Source organism: Megachile rotundata, chromosome 8, assembly GCF_050947335.1.
Source record: "Megachile rotundata isolate GNS110a chromosome 8, iyMegRotu1, whole genome shotgun sequence".
Taxonomy (NCBI): domain Eukaryota; kingdom Metazoa; phylum Arthropoda; class Insecta; order Hymenoptera; family Megachilidae; genus Megachile; species Megachile rotundata.
In genome coordinates, this window is record NC_134990.1 from 13,720,305 (window position 1) to 13,745,358 (window position 25,054).

General features: G+C 37.1%; 1 protein-coding gene across 6 annotated transcripts in view; it reads right to left on the reverse strand.

Moving 5' to 3' along the window:
• LOC100881697 (uncharacterized) overlaps positions 1-25,054 on the reverse strand; it is a 497,276-nt gene that overhangs the window by 269,880 nt on the left and 202,342 nt on the right. The window lies entirely within an intron of this gene.

Genomic DNA, 25,054 nt, shown 5'->3' on the forward strand with positions numbered 1-25,054 from the left:
TGTTGTATGATGCGTCATGGTGTGCATCACATTGTAAAATAAACATCTCTGTCACATAAATTATTAAACCTAAATTGAAAGTTCACTTGTACCAAAAATACGAGAAAAAATTAAAATAATTGGAACTGCGAATACATCACAAGTGCGTCACAGCGCCAACCCTTGGGCAGACATCGGTAGATACCGCGATCTCTATATCGCGGTCAAAACAAATGAGCGCAATTTCATAGAAACGATTGTCCATAATTCTTCCAGCACTTCAATGTCATTTGCTAGCAACATTACCGGTACTAAAGCGTACAGGAGAGAGATAACCCCGTAAACTTTCCACTCTCCACTGTCTATGTTTTTCCTGGGTGTCCCGAGCATCCAATGTACTTCGTGTTCAGATGCTTTTACGCGTGTCTCTACACGAAAAAGAACGTCCTATATCCGTCCCGTTTCGTCAATGCGTATAAATTGTCGATAAATTGCACTAGCTGAAATACGATGCACTCTATTCGATGCTCGTGCACGAAACATTCGGGCCATTGGCTTTTTCATGAGTCTACATAAGCAATAACGCCGCGGAGGCCACTTGCTGCGTGAATTTTACATTTCGTAAATATAACGATGCGTTTGCTCGTTAAATGATAATGATGCGGCAATTGCTTTAAGAGCTACGCTAATTTTAACGAGAACTACGTTTGATTTGTTTTATCAGAGCTTGTGACGCTTTTGGGATAAACTAGCCACTTGCAATTTTGGCAGGTGTTCACAATTTTTATACATTTTTAAATAAATTGAAATATTTTGTTGAGATATTTTATATTTGTAAGTTTGAGAGGAGTTGATGTGGTGATTTTTTAAATACAATTCATAAATCATCATACTTCTTTATTTCTAAATATCTATACACTGTGTTGTATATATTGCACTTTCTTTTACGAACTTGAATTATTATTGAGGGCAACAATTTATAGATTTTATACTATAATATTCATTATAATCCTTAACAAATCATATATTCTTGTCGAAGGTTAAATTTTCAATCAGTACAAATTAGTATACAGGGTATCTCACAATTACTGTAGGTCCCTCAAATGGGGGATAACTAACGTCATTCTGAATAAGATTTCCCTTTGCAAAAATGGGGTATGAAGCTTCGTTTTTTAATTATTAAGGAAAAACGCGGACCAGTCAGAGCGCAAGGGTTACGCATGCGCAGACGCGAGAGCGGCAGCTTCGGATAACGCAGTTATCCAGCGCTTGGTAATCCAATGCGTAGTAATGCAACGCGTGGTAATCCAACGCGTAGTAATACAACGCGTAGTAATACAGCGTGTGGATATCCAACGCGTAGTAATCTAGCGCGTGCATATTCAACGCGTAGTAATCCAACGCGTAATAATGCAGCGCGTGGTAATTCCAAGCGTAGGAATCTAATGCATGGTAATTTAACGCGTAGTAATCCAGTGTGCGTATATCTAACGCGTAGTAATCCAGCGCGTGAATATTCAACGCGTAGTAGTCCAACGTGTAGTAGTGCAACGCGTGGTAATTCTAAGCGTAGTAATCCAACGCGTAGTAATGCAACGCGTGGTAATGCAACGCGTAGTAATACAACGCGTAGTAATACAGCGTGTGAATATCCAACGCGTAGTAATCTAGCGCGTGCATATTCAACGCGTAGTAATCCAACGCGTAATAATGCAGCGCGTGGTAATTCCAAGCGTTGGAATCTAATGCATGGTAATTTAACGCGTAGTAATCCAGCGCGTGAATATTCAACGCGTAGTAGTCCAACGCGTAGTAATGCAACGCGTGGTAATTCTAAGCGTAGTAATCCAACGCGTAGTAATGCAACGCGTGGTAATTCTAAGCGTAGTAATCCAACGCGTAGTAATACAGCGTGTGAATATCCAACGCGTAGTAATCTAGCGCGTGCATATTCAACGCGTATTAATCCAACGCGTAATAATGCAGCGCGTGGTAATTCCAAGCGTTGGAATCTAATGCATGGTAATTTAACGCGTAGTAATCCAGCGCGTGGATATTCAACGCGTAGTAGTCCAACGCGTAGTAATGCAACGCGTGGTAATTCTAAGCGTAGTAATCCAACGCGTAGTAATGCAACGCGTGGTAATTCTAAGCGTAGTAATCCAACGCGTAGTAATACAGCGTGTGAATATCCAACGCGTAGTAATCTAGCGCGTGCATATTCAACGCGTATTAATTCAACGCGTAATAATGCAGCGCGTGGTAATTCCAAGCGTAGGAATCTAATGCGTGGTAATCTAACGCGTAGTAATCCAGCGTGCGGATATCTAACGCGTAGTAATCCAGCGCGTGGATATTCAACGCGTAGTAGTCCATTGCGTAGTAATGCAACGCGCGGTAATTCTAAGCGTAGAAATCTAACGCGTAGTAATCTAACGCGTAGTTAACCAACGCGCAGTAATCCAACGCGTAATAATCCCGGCACTCTGATTGGTCCGTGTTTTTCCTTAATAATTCAAAAACGGAGCTTCAAACCTCATTTCTGCAAAGGGAAATGTTATTCACCCTACTTATGACACACCCTATACAAATATTAAACTTCACAACTTCCCCCTCCAAAAGTCCCAACAAAACCTCTGAAATCACCACATCAACTCCTCTCAAACTTACAAATATAAACTACCTCAACAAATATCAATCTCCCAAAACCACCCTCCAGTAAGCAAAATAAATAAAAACGTACTGTAGCAAGTAAAAAATTTATCCAGCTAATTGTTACCGAAGGCGTAAAAGAATGGTGGTGAAAACGTAAACAAAAAGGGTAGCTGACAGTCAAACGTCAAACGTGAAGTTTAGTTGGGAAAAATCGAAAGGGGTGATGATCGTTCGTGGTTAAGATAGCTTCCATTGTTCGTGCCTCTCTCTCTCTCTGTTTTTTTTTTTTTTTTTTTAAAACCCCATCGTTCCGTCACTTGCATTTCAGTTACACGCACACAGCCGCAAGATTTCAAGGGAATTGCAGGACAGAGCAATTGAATGGGTGGAAATCAATTTCGTGCCTAGCAATTTGCTTTTCACCGCAGCGATCGCGTCAGGATAATAGCGACGATTCGGTGATTGTTGTGCGATAAGACAAACAACAGGTCCGAAAACGCGTCATGTCGGCTTTCTTTTGAATATTTTATCACATCGCTCCTCGCTTTGTTCCGTTCGTTGCTTGCGCAAACAATTCTGCGTCCACTCTGCGACCGATGTGTTTCACAATAAAATCAGAACCAGGTTTAAACGGAACATTTTAAATCACTGGGGTCGGATGTTAAGATATTCGAGGAAAAGGTTAATTAACGCCGGGACAAATAGAATGTTGCTTTTTTAGCGGACAATTAATTAGACGAAATTTGAAACACGCTGAATATGTACTGATAAAAGTTGGGGTTTTTGAAAGCCAGGAAGTTTTGGATATTTGAAAACTGAGGAGGTTAAAAGTTCCTAAATGTGTGGTTGAATATTCAGGTACTATAGGGCCAACGACAGCAGTAAGTCAAAATATTCTACAGAGATCATTGCATTTTCTAAACAAAACTAAAAAATGTTCCATCGTTTTTCCCCGCGTAATTAATCGACGGTTTCAGTTGTGAACACAGTGCATCAGAATTCACGTGATACAGCGATAGTGCATTATCGTGTAGCAAGTCGTGCTTTTGTACGACCAGAGATTTGGTTACAAGTACAATCGATCAGAGCGTAAGTCCATCTAATTACCGTCGACTCGCAACGCAGTGTTAATGACGTGGTACAATGATATCCGATTGATAATGCATCGGGGGTATGAATTGCAACGATGATGTTTGGGGAAAATCATCGGAGCTGACGTATCCACGGTAAACAGTATATCATAACGGATACATGACGCAAATAACACTAGTTTTCCACGGTAATGTTACGAATCGAAATTATTGTGACGCTGTTAGACCGTGGTCCGTAACGATATTGCGAACCATAAATTTCATTGGGCAAAGGGGAACAGCTGCTGCGAGTTTGTCGCAAAACCTGGTATCAATTCCGAAACAGAAGTCTGGGAAATCGGAAAAATACGGGTCTGGAAAGGGAATGGTTCGTAATTGCTTTTTGGAAATTTTTATATTGTTCTGCAAATTTTTATGTTTCTGTATTTTTAGATTCGCGAATTTGTGCATTTTTAGTGCTTTGAGGTTCTGGATTTTGAGATTCGTTTAGTGGATTTATTTTCTGAACTATAGGATTTGTGAATTTTTGAATTATTCAATTTTGGGGTTATTGGATTTGCGAACTTTTGAATTTTTGAATGATTGAATTACTGGATTATTGAATTATTGAATTTTTGAATGATTGAATTACTGGATTATTGAATTATTGAATTATTGAATTATTGAATTATTGAATTATTGAATTTTTGAATGATTGAATTACTGGATTATTGAATTATTGAATTATTGAATTTCTGAATTATTGAATTTCTGAATTATTGAATTTCTGAATTATTGAATTTCTAAATTATTGAATTTCTGAATTATTGAATTATTAAATTATGGAATTTCTGAATTATTGAATTTCTAAATTATTGAATTTCTGAATTATTGAATTACTAAATTATTGAATTTCTGAATTATTGAATTTCTAAATTATTGAATTCCTGAATTATTGAATTTCTGAATTATTGAATTTTTGAATTATTGAATTTCTAAATTATTGAATTTCTGAGTTATTGAATTTCTAAATTATTGAATTTCTGAATTATTGAATTTCTAAATTATTGAATTATTAAATTATGGAATTTCTGAATTATTGAATTTCTAAATTATTGAATTTCTGAATTATTGAATTTCTGAATTATTGAATTTCTGAATTATTGAATTTCTGAATTATTGAATTTCTAAATTATTGAATTTCTGAATTATTGAATTTCTAAATTATTGAATTTCTGAATCTCTTAATCCCAAAATTCCTAAATTCCTAAACTGCCCAAATTCCTAAACTTCCCAAATTTCTAAATTCCCAAAACTTCAGAAATTCCTAAAATTCTCCAAATTCCCTAGATTCCACAAATTCCTAAATTCCCAAGTTCTCCAAATTCCCTAGATTCCCCAAATCCTCAAACCACCATTCCCCACTTCCCAAATCCCAAAATCCAAAACTTCCAAAACGTACCTAAAACCACATCTCACCTCCGTTAATCAGCAGCTACTAAATCTTCCCAATACCTTTTCCCCTAGAAGCTCCTTGAACCGTAACTAGACACAGTCGTCCGCGAGTATCTATTACGCGTACACGAGTTCGCAGACAGATTCATTAGTACACCCGGTAACCATTAGCACGTCTGAAGTTTCGGCTTAAACAAGACCATGTTAAACGATGAGTGATTCAAGTCTCGACGATTTAGCCGGCCATTCGATATACCACCGCGTTTCTCGTCCTTTCTATATATCACATTCCACGTTCTCGTTTCGCCGCCTTTTTTTTCTTTTATCCCATTTCGTGTCCGTTCGCTCGCTGTTTTCATTTCTGAACGAAATATGAGATAGAGGAGAGAAAGCTCGTTGAAAACGTGGAATCTATGCAGCCACAAATTCCTAGAGCCACGATATATTTATACGCAGGAATTAATTCAGCGCATGGGGAGGGAATTAACTTTCTATGGCGTGCTGCCAGCCACGGAGTATGTTGATCCGACGGAATTTAACTGCCATTCGATGTAATTGAAGCGGCCTGCGACTCAGCCCACCATTATCTTTTATGCTTCATGCTTTCTCTTTCGCTCGCGGAAAGAAGACGTTCCTTACTCGACGCATGAATGTTCCTTAATCCAAGATTTGGACGCGTATTCGACGACGCACAAATCAAGCTTTCATGAGGAATATATCGCGATCAAGGATAAAACTGATATGCTACTTTACTTTTTAGGGATTTCAACGTTTCAACATTTCATGGTCTTTCGGAAATTTTCAATTTTACCATTGCTTTTGGTATTTAAAAGTTGTGGAATTGGGAATTAATGATTTTCAAGGTCGATGGGAGGTTCAAAAGGTTTCAAGGTTGGTGTGAGTTAAAAAATTTCAAGGTTGTTCGAGGATGATATGCGTCGCATGGTGCGTCATGATAGGGAGCGTCGTATGATGCGTCATATGATGCAGCATGACATAGTGAGTCATATAGTGCGTCATGAGGTGCGTCATGCTATAGTGTATTGTACGGTGCGTCATATGGTGCGTCATGATATAGTGTACTGTATGGTGCGTCATGATGGAGTGCGTCATGATAGGGTGCATCATATGGTGCGTCATGATGGAGTGCGTCGTATGGTGCGTCATGATGTGTGTCATACAGTGCGTCATATGATGCAGCATGACATAGTGAGTCATATAGTGCATCATGTGGTGCGTCATGATATAGTATACTGTATGGTGCGTCATGATAGGGTGCATCATATGGTGCGTCATGATGTGGTGCGTCATGATGGAGTGCGTCATGATAGGGTGCATCATATGGTGCGTCATGATGGGGTGCGTCATGATGGAGTGCGTCGTATGGTGCGTCATGATGTGTGTCATACAGTGCGTCATATGATGTAGCATGACATAGTGAGTCATATAGTGCGTCATGTGGTGCGTCATGATATAGTGTATTGTATGGTGCGTCATGTGTTGCGTCATGATATAGTGTATTGTATGGTGCGTCATGATGGAGTGCGTCATAAGGTGCGTCATGATAGGGTGCATCATGATGGAGTGCGTCATATGGTGCGTCATGATGGAGTGTATCATATGTTACGGCATGATGGGGTGCGTCGTATGGTGCGTCATGATGTGTGTCATGATATAGTGTGACGCATGGTGCATCATATGGTGCGTCATGGTGTGCGTCACATTGTAAAGTAACCATTCTATCGCATAATTTATTAAACCTAAAATTCACGCGTGTTTGTGTGGTGCGTCACACGATGCGTCATGATGTGATACAATAAATTTACAATATTTGAACAGCGAATGCGTCACGAGTGCGTCATAGCTCAAAACTCGGTACACATCCGTACGTAAAAACGTAAGAAAACGATCTCCGAAAATAATGGCGACCTCCAGTAACAAGTAAAGAAAACAGTTCAATAATAACAGAGCCGATACCGAACTAACGAAGAACCTATCGTCAGAACTAATGAAACAGTATCTGGCGGAGCGGGCAAAGCAATTTTCCGAAGGATCGTGAAAGCAAGCAAGCAGCACTAACCGCGCTATCAACACAATGGAAGGCCATAAAAGCATCAAGAGCAGGTAGCATGGTTTTCCGCGTAAGAAAAGCACAAAGAAACCTTCAAATCCATCCACCCCTCGATCACCTGTCGTTCGCAGTCAACATCAAAGAGATCAAGCTGGGTAAAATCGTGACAGCGAGAGTGCAAAAGCCACGTAACAAACAAAAAAAAAAAAAAAAAAGAAAAATATAGAAAGAGAAATCAGTGTGTGTGCAGATTTTACGGACTAATTACGAATGACCGGAGGCGGTCGGAAATGATCAAGGATGACGCGTTTCTGTGGTAAAAGCACGTATTAAAATTCCGGACACCCGGTGAAATAGTGATCTGCGTCGAGGGTGTTACCACAAAGGTGCACGTTAGGACGAGGAGCCAAGGGTGGAAAGAGAGGGTTTGGCTCGGGTAACAGGACGAGAAGAGGGGTTTTACAGAAGAAGGTGGTGAGATGCACTGTTGGTACTGCCAGCCCGTGCCCCAAGGGATTAATCACGGGGCATTATGGCGGCGCCGGCTCAAAAGCGGCCAAGGAACGAACAGGTCTGAATCATAACTCAACCTCCTCGATCTCCGAGCGTATCTGCTAGGACTCGCATTAATAAGGGCATAAACGCTTTGTAATTTCAAAGTAGGCACTGACGCCAACCAAAGAGCCACCCTCGCTCGGAAACTGCTCGCTGAAGCGCCCATCAACCACCTGCGCAGCTTTTCGAACAACGAACGTATCTCTGTTTTACGCTATTATTTTGAAAAAATATTCAATTTCGATTTTCTTAGTTTAACCCTTAGCGCTTATTTTAGCCGTTCTTGTTTTAACCCCTCTGAACCTTCATGTTCGATTTAGTACAGTAATTTGAAATAAGTATTTTCTAACTAATTCTATAATACTACAGTGTGATAAATATAGTGAAATAATAGTGGAATTATTAGTAGGGGAATAACTTCAAGAAGGTTCATCTTTTCAAGTAGTAGGTTTTGAAGTTCCTGTTTGCGAACAGTAAAATTACTGTTGTGTGCAAAGGGTTAATCCTTTGAATGATAACTCACTGGGTAACTAAGTTCCAGGTAAAATAGTGAAATAGGTAATTCACTAATTTTCAAATAAATATTTTTTAATTTAAATATTATTTCCAATAGTGGAAATTAACCCCACATGTCATCTCCCATACGTGACGCACGTGACTGTTGATGTGTGACAGATCCCACTATGAAAAATTAAATATTTTTAACAGGATTGAATTTTTAGTTTAATTTTAATTATAGTTAATGATTACAATATTTAAAGTGACTTTAGTATTTGAACATTCTTTGTGTGAAATAATATTGTAGTAATGATTGAATTGTTCTGCCTGACGCAGAAAGACATAGGTTAAGGGGTGATTATAAAGAAATACGTTGGAAGGGATTCGTTAAACTTTCTAACTAGGAGTTTTGAAGTGGCTGCCTGTTGACAGCAAACATACACTCGAGTTCAAGTGACTAAGTTGTAAAATTTGCTGTTTTCCTTTGAATCTGTGTTGATTTTTATTGAAGCAAAGAATTAAATTATGTTCTTTCGATGGTACTTTTATTTTATTTTTAGATTCAAGTTAGGTGGGGAAGTTTAAAATTGTAAAATTGTAGAATGGCAGAATGGTTGAATAGTGGATTAGTAAAATAGTAGAGTAGTGAAATGATGAAATAGTAAAATGGTCAAGTAATGTAGTGGTGAAATGCTGAAATAGGAAAACAGTCAAATAGTAAAATAGTAGAATAGTAAAATAGTAAAATAGTAAAATAGTAAAATAGTAAAATAGTAAAATAGTAAACTAGCAAAATAGTAAGATAGTAAAATAATAAAATAGTAAAATAGTATAATAAAAAAATTGTAAAATAGTAAAATAATAAAATAGTAAAATAGTATAATAAAAAAATTGTAAAATAGTAAAATAATAAAATAGTAGAATAATAAAATAGTCAGACAGTAAAATAATAAAATAGCAAAATAGTAAAATAGTAAAATAATAAAATAATAAAATAGCAAAATAGTAAAATAGTAAAATAATAAAATAGGAAAATGGTAGAACAATAAAAAAAAAAAATAGTAAGATAGTACAATAAAAAAATAGTAAAATATCAAAATAGTAGAATAGTAAAATAGTAAAATAACAAAATAGGAAAATGGTAGAACAATAAAATAATAAAATAATAAGATAGTATAATAAAAAAATAGTAAAATAGTAAAATAGTAGACTAGTGAAACTATAAAATAGAAAAATAATAAAGTAGTAAAATAATAAAATAGTGAAACTATAAAATAGTAAAATAATCAAGTAGCGAGCGAGTAAACAACTAAACCCATAAAACAAAAGCCCGATAAAAAAGAACAGGACCCGAATACCAAAACCGTAGAATACAAAAGTAATAAAATAAAAGAATAATTAGCTACTAAAACGACAAAACAACTTCGAAACTCATTAGAATTTTAAATAAAATCCCACACGCGCAACCCCTTACAAAAGGGTAACAAATTCGTAAACCCCTGAGTCCACTGTGCCGAGCAAAAACAAAATAATTCCGCCATGTATCTACCCCTTCTAGACTCCCGTTCTACGTAATCACGGTAAAAGGGTGAATATAAAATTCAGTACACAGAAGATTAATAAAAGATAAAATGGTAATGAGAGACGGCTATTACGCGAATCGACCGATATAATTGACAACAGAGAATTACTCAACGTGTTAACTTAAGGTTATTAAATTAGCCTCGAACGATATCCAAGGGAAATTTATGCGTCCACGATTTTCCAGAGACGTATAATTCATCCCCCGAACGTTTCGCATGTTGCTAACTAACTATTACGACAACGTTTTCGCCACCGTGTAAATGATACGCGAGATAACGGGATTATCAAATTAATCGAATTTTCCCTAGCAGCCGAATTAATTAGAGTCGCAAAAAGTTCAATTTATCCGGATCGGTCAAGATAAACATCTCGGGCTGATGCGCCTGGACACGAACGCAACGGTGCACCACCATCGCTTGCTAATTAAGCGCAAAGTTGAAACTCTAACCCATGGTACGCCATAATCAGATTATGAATTTGGTCGTGAATGCAATATTACACGGCTGCAAGGAAACTGATAAGACAACGCTTTTGTCAACCTAATCCTTTCCCGACTGTCCTACTGGAAATATACGAAAAACCTGCGCTACGTTTACCGGAATAATTTCGACGTGTTTATCTTTGTGTAACCTGTGTAAATCTTCATTCGCTATTAATCATTGGTGTAATTGATGACGGGACGCGTAGGGAAAATTTGATAATTGTTGTGAGTGTTTTTATGGGTGGGGTGTCATGTGTATTGGAGAGAATGGCACTTTTGGGGGTAGTTTTTTTACGTATTTTAAAAATGGTATGATGTCAAGTTAATAAAATAGAAAATTTTCATATATTCTTATGTTTCTGAATTATTGTGATCACAGGGGCCTGTATTTTTAAATTACTATCATATGAAATTTCTAAATTTCCTGATTCTTAGATTGCAAAAATTCCAAATTTCAGTATCCACGAACTCCTGCATATTTATTATAATTCCGACATTTCCAAATTACTATAACCCCATATTTCTATATTTCTAAATTATTAAAATTACAAGTTTCCAAATTTACAAATATTCAAATCTCCAAATCTCCAAATCGCTAAACATTTAAATTGCTAAATTTCAACATCTCTTCAAATCTGTAAATCTTCAAGTTCCCAAATGTCCAAAATTCCAAATTTCAAAAACCCAAAATCCCTAGATTTTCAAATTCCAGAAGCCCAAAATCCCTAGATTTCAAAATTACAAATACTGAAATTCCCAAATTTCCTAGATCTCCAAATTCCGAAACCACAAAATCCCTAGATTTCCAATTTTCAAAAACCCAAACTCCCTAGATTTCCAAATTCCAGAACCCCAAATCCCTAGATCTCAAAATTTCCAAGTACTGAAATTCCCAAATTTCCTAGATCTCGAAATTCCAAAACTACAAAATCCCTAAGTTTCCAAATTTCAAAAACCCAAACTCCCTAGATTTCCAAATTCCAGAACTCCAAAATCTCTAGATTTCAAAACTTCCAAATACTAAAATCTCCAATTTCCCTAGATCTCCACATTCCAAAACCACAAAATGCCTAAGTTTCCAAATTTCAAAAACCCAAACTCCCTAGATTTCCAAATTCCAGAACCCCAAATCCCTAGATCTCAAAATTTCCAAGTACTGAAATTCCCAAATTTCCTAGATCTCGAAATTCCAAAACTACAAAATCCCTAAGTTTCCAAATTTCAAAAACCCAAACTCCCTAGATTTCCAAATTCCAGAACTCCAAAATCTCTAGATTTCAAAACTTCCAAATACTAAAATCTCCAATTTCCCTAGATCTCCACATTCCAAAACCACAAAATGCCTAAGTTTCCAAATTTCAAAAACCCAAACTCCCTAGATTTCCAAATTCCAGAACCCCAAATCCCTAGATCTCAAAATTTCCAAATACTGAAATTCCCAAATTTCCTAGATCTCGAAATTCCAAAACTACAAAATCCCTAAGTTTCCAAATTTTAAAAACCCAAACTCCCTAGATTTCCAAATTCCAGAACTCCAAAATCCCTGGATCTCAAAACTTCCAAATACTAAAATCTCCAATTTCCCTAGATCTCCACATTCCAAAACCCCAAAATCCCTAGATTTCCAAATTCCAGAATTTCAAAATCCCTAGATCTCAAAACTTCCAAATACTAAAATCTCCAAATTCCCAAACCACAGAATCCCTAGATTTCCAAATCCGGAAAACCTAAAATCCCTAGATCTTCAAATTTCCAAAGTTTCAAATTCCCAAATTTTCAAATGCCCAAATCTCCAAATTCCCAAATTTCCAAATTTTTAAATCTCCCAATCCTCAAATCTTCAAATCCCCACATCTCCAAACCCCTAAATCCCCAAATTCCCAAATCTCCAAACTTCTGAATCCCCAAATCCCCAAATCTCCACATCTTCAAATCCCCAAATCCGCAAATCTCCAACTCTCCAACAGTCCAACCCTCCAAATCTCCAATTCCCCAAATCCCCAAATCCCCCAATCACCAAATCCCCAAATTCCCAAAGCCTCAAATCCCCAAATCCCCAAATCCCCAAATCCCCAATCCCCTTATCCCCAAATTCCCAATTCCCCAAATCCCCAAATCTCATCTTCCCATCTCCAACTCCCTAAACCCCTACTTCCTCAAATCCCCAAATTCCCAACAAACAAAACTTCCCCAACTCCTCACCATCCAAAATCCCCAAATCTAAATTTCCCCCCAAAACACCCACATAATTACCCTGCATTCGAATTTCGAATCTTCCTTTACTTCGCAACATCATTAAACGCAAGTTCCAGTAAACGAATACGCTTCATCCAAGTTCAGATAGTTAATCCCGTTCGTTTCTCGTTGTTGTCAGCGTTCGCAGTCGGATCATATGTAAATCTCTTGCGGCTTAATTACGCGAACAGGGGGCTGTTATATGAGGTTTCAGATCGTACGTAACGCGAACCGGAACCCAATATATTTCTCCACCGATAAGAAGAAACCACCCTCCGCATCCGAGCCTCAGCTAAGCCTAAAGCCTGTTCGCGCAAGCGCCTCTTCGCGTTTCAGACAACGTGTTTCCGTTTATCTGAAACCATTTGCACGCGTGTTCCTCGAGTTTCTGTCAGGCCGACGCTGGTTTACAAGTCTTTGCACGACGATCCCTCGATCTCTGATACACGAAACCCGATTTCCCTTCCGGCCATACCGATTCCGATCAACCATCATCGCTCACAGAGAACAATATCGGTGTTAATTAGCGTTTTAATATCATGCGTTCATTATAACGCTCCATTGTTTTTCGACACCTTTGTTGATCGCTCTTTTACCTTGTCCAGTGCCTCGCATTTATCTCGTGCGTGAATTTTAACGAGCTATTAATGAAATATATTTTATATTAGATTTTGTATAGTCTGGGGTACTTTACGTTTCTTGTCTAACGTATCCTTTTATTTTATTGCATTTTTGTTTATGTGGATGTGTTTTTATGTGTAAAATATGATTATGTATTTTATACATAAAATTATATTGCGTTGATTTAAACCTTGAAGTTCTAACAAAATAACTGCACAAACATTTCTTCATTCGTGATATTCGAGAAACAAAATGGCTGATCATCAATCGTAATGATGAATTTAAAAATCTGTGAAGTTTGAATTATCACAAATAGCATAATAATAATATAATTTAATATTATCATAAGTTAATTATGTTATGTCAGATTTGAAGCTGAATGTGTAATAATGATTGGATGTTTCGTTGAAATGGCACAACAAAATGGTTGCCATAGCAGACAACCTCCAAAGTAACACAGTTCGATAATACAGTAATTGTGAGGCACTGTATTGATACTGATTTAAAATTTAACCTTCGACAAAAATATATGATCATTTGTTAATGATTATAATGAATAAATACTGTATAAATTGTTACCCTGAATAATTCAAGTTCAGTAAAAAAAAATACAACAAAATGAAATATTGGAGTATAAATTTTTGATATTAGATCGATAGTGTATGATATCAATTAAGTATATATCTGAAAATCTGGGAGAATTTTAAACGTCCCAAAACAAAGCATCCCTGTGGCGAAATAAACATCGGAGAAATTAACGGTCATAGAACGATCGCGAGTCCAGTTATCATCTCGCGGGGTCATTTGTTCATTTTCCACGGTTTAAATGGTCGGAGACACCGGTTATTATTGCCATGGAATGAGAAGTCGGGGTTGGAAAAGCGACGGCACACGAGAAATCACCGCCAAACACCGACCGCAACTTTTTAACGAACTGATGAAGCGACCGTAGCCCCTGGTGCTTTTCGCTTTTTCTCCCTCGTTTTTCCGCTTTTCACTCTGTGTATTTTTTTTCCTCTCTCCGGTGTTCGAGTCGACCGAGTACCCATACACCATCCTATGGATAATTGCGAGAAATATAATGATCGTACCGTATGGTTGCTTTGTGGTTTACCTTCGGACGCGCGGATTCGAGAGGAAATTATCGGTCGAATCGAGCTTAATCGTTAGGAGGATAGTTTTATAAAGACCACGCTCGGTTGAAATGCCTTTTGCGAAAGTCGACGCTTTCGCAAAGCGTCGAGCCACCAAACGACGCACCGGTTATTGTTCTATTATCTTTATTACTTTTCCTGGGCCGCGATACTCCTTCGCCGCTCCATTTGGAATTGGATTTTCGTCCCTGTGAACGATTTAATTGGAAGATGGAAGCAAGCATACTCGCTCGCTTTTGCCTGTTAATGGAATCGTGAAATTGAGCCGCGGAGTTTTGCGTTAATGCACGCGCATTAATTTAAACTTTCAAGTTTTACCCCCGCTGTAACATGAGGATAATTGAAGCTCGGAACGTTAAGGATGCCTTCTCTCTTTTCCATCCTCATCAAACGCTCTTTTTTCATGGAAATTTCTTCGAAACATTTTCACATACTTTTATGTTGTTTGATAACCATATGGTATTTAGCAGTTTATTTTGTATCCAGAATAGTGAGGAAAGGGGCATTCATGTTGTTGTTTTCCTTGATCTTTAAGCTTTAATTTAATGTATCGCAAGTGTTATTTTGACATACTTTTCTGTCATGAAATTGTGACAGATTAAGTCACAATATAATGAAAGCCATTGATCTCATGCCATGAGTTGCGGTATTTGACAGTCCACTATTTTGTAACAAGAGCAGTAACGAAAGGTGCATTTATACTGTTGTTTTCCTTGAACTTTAAGCTTTAATTTGATGTGTCACAAGTGGCATTTGGAGATACTTTTCTGTCATGAATTTTTGACAGACTAACTACAATACATTGAAAGTCATTGATTTCATGCCATCATTTGTGATATTTGACAGTCCACCATTTTTTAACAGGAACAATAACGAAAGGTGCATCTATGTCGCTGTTTTTCCTGAACTTTAAGCTTTAATTTGATGTATACCAAATGTCATTTGGAAATACTTTTCTGTCATGAATTTGTGACAGACTAACTACAATACATTGAAAGTCATTAATTTCTTCTGTTATTCGTGATATCTGACAGTCCACCATTTTGTACTGAGAATAGCAACGAAAGGTGCTCGTACCATATCATTTTCCTTACTCTTCAAGCTTTAATTTGACGTGTCACACATATCATTCTGAAATACTTTTCTGTCATGAAATCCTCCTAGACTAATCATATTAAAAACCATCGATCAGACTTCATTGTTTACGATATTTGACACTGCACCATTTTTTATTAAGAACCCTAACGAAAGGTGCATCCCTCCTGTAATTTTCTTTGAACTTTAACCTTCAACTTGGTATATCACAAGTATCATTTAAAAATACTTTTATGTCATGAAATTTCATTTGCAATAAAGCCAACACGTGAGTCAATAAAATATATTGCAGTTTTCGATTTTGAAATCCTCACAACGCACTACCGTCATCATCCTAAAACATAAAATACCAATTCGTTCTTTATCACGCGACCACAGGCACACAACGCATTCGGATAATAAGCTTCATCGAGAGGGTAATACAATTTGGAGGAAATTGTGTATTTGGCAGTGGGTGTGGAATTACGCCGCACTTGATAATTATGAGAAGTAGCAGGCACAGTATCGCGGAACATTTATTAGATTACGATCTGACCTCGCCCACCGTTGGAAGGAAATTATCAGAGGGGTCAAGCTCTTAGATTATTAAGCGGATAGTTTGGGCGTGAGGATGGACGAACGTGTATTTCCAGCGACGGTTCCGTAGAAAGCCATTTGGGAATGTTGCATCTAATGCAATACGATACGAACCATTTTCAGAGTAGCTCCAACCAGAAATATTCGACGTCGCGTCAAAATTATCTCCGTAATTAGCACGTTGATTGCCACGTTATTCCTATGTTATTCATCTTCCAATTTCCATCTGTCGCGATTCCTTTTTACTTATCTGGCTAAACAGGTGCCTCTATTTGTGCATTGTCTGATCATTTCAACCACATTGTAATGGGACACAAGTTACAGTATTTATACCTGTATACATTCTATAATTCAATGTCCACACACGTGTATGTGTCACCATCTCAGATATGAAAAGATGAAAAATGTTTAGAAATTGAATTTGGACAAGATTATATAATTCTTTTCTTTTTATTTAAAAAGTCCCGACACATGAATGATCGTATGTACAAGAAAGATTAATAGAAAATAGAGGTTTTGAAATGTGAAACGCAGGTCGAAAGTTGGCTAGTTTTCGCGTAAGTTTACCAGGGAGGCAATTCGATTAGAGTCACTAGGCGCTATACGGGCAACTTCGGTTACATCGCCTTCAGCTTGAATTCGCAAGAGTTTAACTTGCTCGATTATCTTTTGAGGCTTGGCAAACTGTTCCGAGAGGAAACGTAATTTCCGGACAATTTTCGTGTACCTATCAAAAACGAGTTACCGTTTTTTCCTCGAGAATTTCGACGGAACGAAAGCTCGCCGGCTGTTTTTCTAGTCCAAGATTTCATTATTCTTGAAACGAGTGCGTCCGCTAATTGCATCGCGGAAAAGAGTGAAAAACAAACTTTAATGCGTGCTACGGGGAAACATCGTGTGCGCGGCTAGAGAGCGTTCGTGGCTCTGCTTATTGTTTGCGGGAAAAATTCTGTGTTCTTTTTTTGATGGACTCAAATGGAGGGAGAGTGGAAGTAGAGCGTATGTGGACGTCTGGAGATCTTGCAGATGACATTTGGGAATTTTGGTATTTGGGGATATACAGATTTAGGAATTTTGGTATTTGGGGATATAGGGATTTAGGAATTTTGGTATTTGGGGATTTTGAAATTTGGGAATTTAGAGATTTGAAGATTTCTGAAATTGGAAGTTTAGATATTTAGTAAATTAAGGATTTGGAGAGTTAGAAATTTGGGAATTTGATGATTTTGAGATTTCTGAATTTGGGAATTTAAGTCTTTAGAAATATAGGGATTTAGGGATTTGAAAATTTGGGAGTGTTGCTATTGAAAAATATTAGGAAAATTATTACAGTATTAATCACTGAATCACTAATTCCCCAAATTCCTAAATTTTTAAATTGCGAAATCCCTCAATTTCTCAACTTCCCTAAATTCCCCAATTTCCTTAAATTTCCTAAATTCCATAAATTCCCTAAATTCCCCTAATTTCTTAAATTCCCTAAATTCCCCAAGTTTCTTAAATTCCCTAAATTCTCCTAATTCCTCAGATTCCTCAAATTCCATAAATTCCCCTAATTCCCTAAATTCCCCTAATTCCCAAAATTCCCCAAATTACCCAAGTTCCTTAAATTCCCTACATTCCCCTAATTCCCCAGATTCCTCAAATTCCACAAATTCCCCAATTTCCTTAAATTCCCTAAATTCCCTAAACTCCCCAAATTACCTAAATTCTCCAAATCTCCAAATTCCCTCAAATCCCCCCAAATTCCCAAATTTTCCAAATCTCTAAGTAACTAACTAATTAACTTACTAATTAACTAACTAACCAACTATATTATATTGGGAAAATTTTGGGATTTGAAAGTTAGGAAATTAAAACGCCAACAAAAAGCACTTGACTTTACCCTTGCGTTAAAATAAAAATTTCGCAGTAAAACGAATCATGCAGCATCGTTAAAGCGACGTATCTGTAGTAATTAATCAGTCAATCTTAATTAGAAGGTGTAAAGTATTATCAGAATTTCGTCCCTTCGATCGATCTTTTTTTCGCCGAGATGGCGTTATAACGTGCTGGCTCGAGGTACACGCGATGCTTACATTTATCTTCTTTCAACCAGGCTAGCCCCAACGAGTGTTCTGTCTATTTGGGATGCTAGTGTTTAAACTTCATGGTGTAACAATATTTGCATTTTCGTGACGCAACATTGTGAGAAACAGAATAACAAACTACGCACAGAGACCAGCGTGTGGATATTTGTTTTTTCTTGCGTAAAATTAGAACACCATGCCAGCAAAAATTCCTGTTTTTACCAACGACTGATTCCTCTGCTCTTTCTTCCAAATCGATAAATCTCTCTGGTCGAATCCGAGACGACCAGGGAGGGATTTTTAAATATTTTATTTCTTCGAGCTTACAGGTTTATACAGTTGTATTTTAGTACAATTAACGGGTATAGCGGATAGATTTATTACTGAGTCCTGAAAGGGTCCCACTTTTAGTCGGTGCTTTTGAGCCTGTAAAAATGGCAGTACTATACACGGAATTTTAGGGTTGCGATCAGGGTGACGCACCCGGGTGCATAAGTATCTGGAAATAGAATCAGAGGCGCCGCAGATGGGGCCCGATTGTACCAGATTCCCCAAAAACGGAGATCGGGTACATAAATATCGGGATATCAGGAATTTGGACGCGGAGGAAAAGTGATGTGGTTTAGAAGCCAAGGGTTGATAAGGATAAGTGCGGTTGGAGGAATGGTCGACACAGGAAATTTCGGGAACGAGTATTGCGCGGAATGCCGTGTTTTGACGGGCCACGATTAATAATAAATCAGTGTCGGTCTTGTTGCGGCCGTTGAATCGGCGACATTTACGATGACAGACGACGTGCAAAATTATCTACGACACGGCGAAAGAAACGTTCGAAAAAGTTCGGGGAAAAAGAGCGTCGCAGCTCGGAGAAACTGAAAGGATAGTTGACCTCTACTTTGGGACACACAAAATTTTTCTTATTATTTAATAGCTTTAGAATACAAAAATGCGGTTTAAGCATCGATATCAAAAATTAAAAATCATAACCTCTTCTTAATTTCAGTCAGTTTGTTCCGCTCGAATACGCCGCAGTTTCTCGTTTCGCTTTGTTATCGTTACCGGCGTTCGTTATGGAAATATAGTAACAGCTCGGTTTACATTCGACGAACAAGGAACACGCAGTTTTCATGGCTCATAGAAACGCGAGGCCATCGTTTTCTCGGCCGAAAATATGTACGAAAAAGGAGCAGCGCTGGTGTTCGGGCTGCTAACCGACTCGACGAAATACAAATTGCGCATTTGGGAATTTTGCAATTTGGCGATTCCCTGCTGCGAGGATTCGTGGTATCGGTCGGTGCGCTATTTGAAATTTGGGAATTTGAATGTTTGGTAATTTAGGAATTTGGATAGTTGAGGACTTGACGGTGCTGGAATTTGGAGATTAAGAATTTGCGAATTTGGGGAATTTTGGGAATTTGGGAAATTTTGGGATTTTGGGAAATTTTGGGAATTTGAGAAATTTTGGGAATTTGGGAAATTTGGAGGTTGGGAATTTGGGGAATTTTTGTAATTTGGGGAAATTGGAATTTGGGAAATTTGGAAATTGGAAATTTGGGGAATTTTTGTAATTTGGGGAAATTGGAATTTGCGAAATTTGGAAATTGGGAATTTGGGGAAATTTGAAGATCGGAAATTTGGGGAATTTCGTGAATTTGAGAAAATAGGAATTTGGAAAATTTACGGAAATTTGGAGATTTACAAAATTTGACAGACTTCTATTTCAACGAATTTACCAAATTTTCACTAAGTGAGAAGTTTCAGAATATAGACTGCAATCTCAGTTTCTTCACAATAATACTTTATCTCGAACGCAACCCATCCTGTAGACGGGTCAGCGACATATGTGCACATATGTGTGTACAGCCGATTGCACTAACGAGCCAGTAAATTCTATACACACATGACCGCTAATTACAGCTTGATGTCATCAAGCTAATGGACGCTGCAGATGTTCTTTTTCGAAATTTTATTGAAACTTAAGTACATCGATTCCGTGCTGCTTTATGAATTATCTTAATCGCCTGTGCATTCGTATTAATCCCAAAGGGACGTTGTATTAACGTAACTGTGGCTGATACTAGTTTATCATTGATTTGAAACGGCCGTAATAGAATGTAAAATGTATCGCGAAACGACCTCTGGCATTTCGTGTTGCATTTAGGGCTATTCAATTTTGGGATATTTTTAATTCACGAATGTATCTAAATATGTAAAAACGGATTTCATGTGAAAGATGTATAAATACATATAAATATATTTAACGTGAAGTAGAAGTTACCTATGTAACGTAACATATGTAACGAAAAATACATGTGACCTATGCAACATAACATATGTAACGAGAAATACATGTGACCTATGTAACGTAACATATGTAACGAAAAATACATGTGACGTATGTAACGTAACATATGTAACGAGAAATATATGTGACCTATATAACGTAACATATGTAACGAAGAATACATGTGACGTATGTAACGTAACATATGTAACGTAAGATACAACTGACCTATTTAGAAATATTAATTTGTAAAAATAGATTTGATGTGAAAGATAGCTAAATACATAAAGACATTTAATTTAAATCACATACAAGGCGGCTCACGATTAGCGTAGATCAATGAAATGGAGGATAGCTCACGTGATTCTGAATAAGATTTCCCTTTGCGAAAGTGGGCTGAGTGCCAAGCGTACAAATACCACGCGTGGAAGTACCAAGCGTGGAAATACCACGCATGGAAGTCCAAAGCGTGGAAATACCACGCGTGGAAGTACCAAGCGTGGAAATACCACGCGTGGAAGTACCAAGCGTGAAAATTCCACGCGTGGAAATATCAAAGCATGAAAATACCACGCATGGAAGTACCAAGCGTGGAAATACCACGCATGGAAGTCCAAAGCGTGGAAATACCACGCATGGAAGTACCAAGCGTGGAAATTCCACGCGTGGAAATACTAAAGCATGAAAATACCACGCATGGAAGTACCAAGCGTGGAAATACCACGCGTGGAAGTACCAAGCGTGGAAATACCACGCATGGAAGTAGCAAGCGTGGAAATACCACGCGTGGAAGTACCAAGCGTGGAAATACCACGCATGGAAGTAGCAAGCGTGGAAATACCACGCGTGGAAGTGCAAAGCGTGGATATACCATGCGTGAAAGTACCAAGCGTGGAAATACCACGCGTGGAAGTACCGAGCGTGAAAATACGCCGCATGTTCTTAAAAATTTCCTAATATTATATGTTCTTAAAAATTTCATAATGTTATATGTTCTTAAAAATTTCCAAATGTTATATGGTCTTGAAAATTTCCTAATATTATATATATTTAAAAATTTCCTATGTGCCATGTCCTATTTTCTGTATACAGTGAACACCACAATATTGGTAAACAAGTGATAATTATTGAAATGAGTGATGTTCATTAAACGTCAAGTTTTAAGCAGCAACATCATAAAGCATCGTTCCGTGTCACGAAATCGTCCGAAAGTTCGTGCATAACGAAATTCGTGTTCTGAAATGCAATAACATAACAGTATCAATCTCCGTTTTCAAAGCGAATGGTAAACACAAAGTGGACAGTTGTTAGTCCCATTTACGAGTGAAATATTAATTCATTGAGCAAGCAACCCTAAGCCGGTTCAAACAAACCGACCCCTGTTATTTCTCTTCCATTAGATATGCAGCGGAGTTCATGTTTGCGTCTGTCGAAAGATTGTTGACAATGTCAGGGAAGAATCAGACTGTCTATTACAGGAATTTAGATCGAATCAAAACAGATAAATTAAATTAACTTTGCTTCGAGCTTCTATCGATGCAAGTTAAATAAATCTACAATGTAGGTTGACGAGTCGATCAATTGTTTAACACGGTGTTAAAATTGTTATAGAAGTATTTAATCTTTTTAAGAATCTCAGTTTACATTTTTCTGTAAACAGTAATTTAGAAAAATTAATTGTATAAATCATAAGTGACATGTATCAATGAGTAGAAATTGTGATTGATTGAGGTTCGATCTTAAATATGGTGAATGCCTATCAAGTATTAAAGGAATAAATATATAATCAAATAATTATGTAAGTGAACAGACAAACAAGTAAATAAATAAATCATTAAATAATAAAATAAATAAGTAAACAGGTGATGAGGTAAACAAGCGACCAAATAAATAAGGCAGCAAGTAAGCAAGTTAAGATAATAACTAACTAATTAACCAAATAACTGACTAAATAACTGATTAAATAACTGACTAAATATCTCATTACATAATTAACTAAATTATTAACTAAAAATTACTAAATCAATAATTCTCCAAATTCCTATATTTTTAAATTGTAAATCTCTAAATTTTCCAACTTCCCCAAATTCCGTAAATTCCCCAAATATTCCAACTTCTCCATATTTCTCAAATTCCCTAAATTCTCTAAATTCTCTAAATTGCCTAAATTTCCCAAATTCTCTAAATTGCCTAAATTTCCCAAATTCCTTAAATTCTCTGAATTTCCTAAATTCCCCAAATTTCTCAAATTCCTCAAATTCCTCCAATTCCCGAAATTCTCTAAATTTCCCAAATTCTCTAAATTCCACAAATTCTCCAAATTCCATAAATTCCCTAAACTCCCCAAATTTCCCAAATTCCTCAAATTCCCTAAATTCCCCAAATTCCCCAAATTCCTCAAATTCTCTGAAGCATGAAAATACCACGCATGGAAGAACCAAGCGTGGAAATACCACGCGTCAAAGTACCAAACGTGAAAATACCACGCATGGAAGTACCAAGCGTGAAAATACTATGCGTGGAAGTACCAAGCGTGGAAATACCACGCGTGGAAGTACCAAGCGTGGAAATACCACGCGTGGAAGTACCAAGCGTCGAAATACAACGCGTGGAAATACCAAGCGTGAAAATTCCATGTGTGGAATTCCCACACGCCACAATTCCCCAAATTCCTCAAATTCTCTAAATTGCCTAAATTTCCCAAATTCCCTAAATTCCACAAATTCTCCAAATTCCCCAATTTCCTCAAATTCCCTAAATTCCCTAAATTCTCTAAATTTCCTAAATTCCCCAAATTCCTCAAATTCCTCAAATTCCTCAAATTCTCTAAATTTCCCAAATTCCACAATTTCTCCAAATTCCATAAATTCACCAAATTCCTTAAATTCCCTAAACTCCCCAAATTACCTAAATTCCCCAAATTCCTAAATTCCCTAACTGCAAAATCCTCAAATCTAAATATTTCCAAATTCTCCAAATCCCCAACTAACTAATTAATTAACATCCTAATTAACTAACTAACTAACCAACTAAACAACTAACAATCTAAATAAATAAATCACCAATAAAAATTACATTAATTCCCCAAATGAAACCCGACACACTCCAACAATCAAACCACATGCCCAACACCAAGAGAAACAAAACAAACCAAATAAAAATGCACATCAAACAAAAAAAAAATCAAGCAAATTTGAAGTGACGCACGTGTCGATATCAGGGAGGCAGCCACGAAAATACCGAAAAATTTATATTCGAGAGTCGTGTTTGTCAATAATTCAACTCCGTGATTGTGCATCGCGCAACGAAGTATGACCAGGCACGTGAAAAAGGAATAACGTTTAAACAACGAGCTCTCGGCAGCCGGCGATGAGTTCCGATTATCACCAATCGTTGCAGAAAAATACATTTTTGCATGTACGATTCCCTACGGGGACAATGGCGAGGATGTCGGTGAAACAGATAGGAAAGGTCGCGCATAGAAACAACCCCGTGTCGATTCGGCGAAACCGCATCGAATGGTACGCGCAAAAATTGTATTTGTGTGCGGCTGGATGTAAACGTTTATATTGTTGATGCGAAAAATGAGAATCCGGTAGGAAAACGGCGATGTACCAGCAGGTGAAAGGTAATCGGCGAATAACAATAACCGGATTCGACGGATTTTGTACAAATAATGGAATCGTTTAGGCGATCACCGCGCAAAATTGAACTGGCAATATCTGTCGAGCGACTCGAATGTCCGCCATTTTTTTTTATTCGTTTCTGGGTTAGGGCTTCTATGATACTGCAATAACTGTTACAAATTTGGTACGTTTCGGAATTCCAGAGATATTAGATATAAATTTGATATGTTTCTGCGGTACAGAGATACGATGGAAAGGAATTTGTAGGAAGTGGTGGTCCGAATTTGTCAGGTTCTAAATTTGGTGAGTATACAAATTCTTATGTTTCAAAGCTTGTATGTTCTAAATTTGTTACGTTCCGCCTGCGGCCTAAATTTGTTGCGTTTCATAGTTCTATGACTCAAAGTTCGGGTATTAGGAACTTGTGATCCATATTTGATGTGTTGCGGATGTGCTTCAAGTTTGATGGATTTCGACACTTCTGTGTTTGATATAATTCTTAGATATTTGAAGCTCTTATGTTATAAATCTGATACGTCTGAAAATTCTGACGTTCCTTTGCTATATCTAAAAATTTCCATGTTCTTTTCTTATATTTTGCAACCTCATATATCTAAAAGATTCTATATTTCAAAGACACTAAATCTGAAAGTTTCTATGTAACAAAATCCCTAAGTCCTGAAAATCACACGTATTAAATTTCCTACTGCAGACAGTCTATGTACCAAATTTCCAAAGACATATTTAAATTTCCAGAAATCCCAGAATTCCCAAGTAATTAAGTAACAAAGACCAAGAATTCTAAAAATCTCTAAATTCAAAAATTTCCAAAATTCTCAAAATCCAAAAAGTTCGCAAAATTCTCAAAATTCCTAAAATTCCCCAAATTCCTCAAATTCCCCAAATCCCCAAAATTCTCCAAATTTCCCAAATTCCCAGTTCCCAAAATTTCAAAAATTCTTAAAATTCCCAAGATTCCCCAAATTCCCAAAGTTCCCAAAATTTCAAAAATTCTTAAAATTCCCAAAATTCCCAGAATTCCCAAA